The sequence below is a fragment of the Oratosquilla oratoria genome, chromosome 28 (genome assembly GCF_046742065.1).
Source record: "Oratosquilla oratoria isolate Oo_2021 chromosome 28, ASM4674206v1, whole genome shotgun sequence".
NCBI classification, from domain to species: domain Eukaryota; kingdom Metazoa; phylum Arthropoda; class Malacostraca; order Stomatopoda; family Squillidae; genus Oratosquilla; species Oratosquilla oratoria.
The window spans coordinates 3,571,218-3,572,336 of NC_134804.1; positions in this window are offsets into that span (position 1 = coordinate 3,571,218).

Sequence of the window (1,119 nt, forward strand, 5' to 3'; positions counted from 1 at the left end):
TCAATTTCAGAGCCGAGAGAAATAAACTAATTTTAAGAAATTTCAGTTAAAAATTGAAAATAGATTTGAAGCTCTAAGAACTAATGAGGACACCGTGAAAGATATTAATTTGAATTTAGTGAATATCAATAGGGAATTGGCAGAGAAAATTGGAAGTACAAAAAACATTAGAGAAAACAAATACTCCTAAGCTACAAATGACCTTCTTAAAAGAAAAAGGACCATGCAGATTAAAAGTAGGAGAGACGAAGTAGAAAGAGTAGAACTAAACAAGCTTATCAGCAAAAGGCAGAGATTAGAGAAAAGAAAGAGAAACATGGATGAAATAGAGGAAACTATTCGGAAGGGTAAAAGTATTAAAGCGACCGAGCGCAAACATGCTTTAGGAAGACAGCAAATGATATGTTTGAAAGATAGAAATGGAGAAATAATTAAATGTAGAGACAAAATGGTAAAAAGAGTAGAATAATTCTACCAAGAGCTTTACTCGTCGAAGACCGTAGCTGAATCAGTAAATTCATTTGTAGACGTTAGTAGTGTACCAGAGATTACAAAGAAAGAAATAGAATTTGCTCTAAAAACTATAAAACGAGGAAAAGTACCTGGGGAAGATGGTATATCGATAGATCTGTTGAAAGACGCAGGTAAATTAGTTCATATTAAATTAGCTGAGTTGTACACCCAGGGCTTACGTCAAGAAAGCGTTCCTGATGCGAGATGTAATGCTATAGTGATTTTGCTTCATAAAAAAGGAGACCAGAAGGACCTTGGTAACTATCGACCGATTAGCTTGCTATCAAATGTATATAAAGTATTCTCCAAGATCCTTACAAATAGACTAAGTCAAATTTTAGATGGAAACCAACCGAGAGAACAGGCAGGCTTTAGGAGCGGATATTCGACTCTAGACCATTTGCAGGCGATAAAACAACTAATCGAGAAAACGGCAGAATACTATATACCTCTCTGTTTATCTTTTTTTAGACTACGAGAAGGCCTTTGACTCGGTAGAACAAATAGCAATACTAAACTCGCTACGCAAGCAGGGTACAAACGAACAGATCGTAAAGGTTTTAGAAAAGATTTATGCGAAAGGTACTGCTATAATTCGACTACATA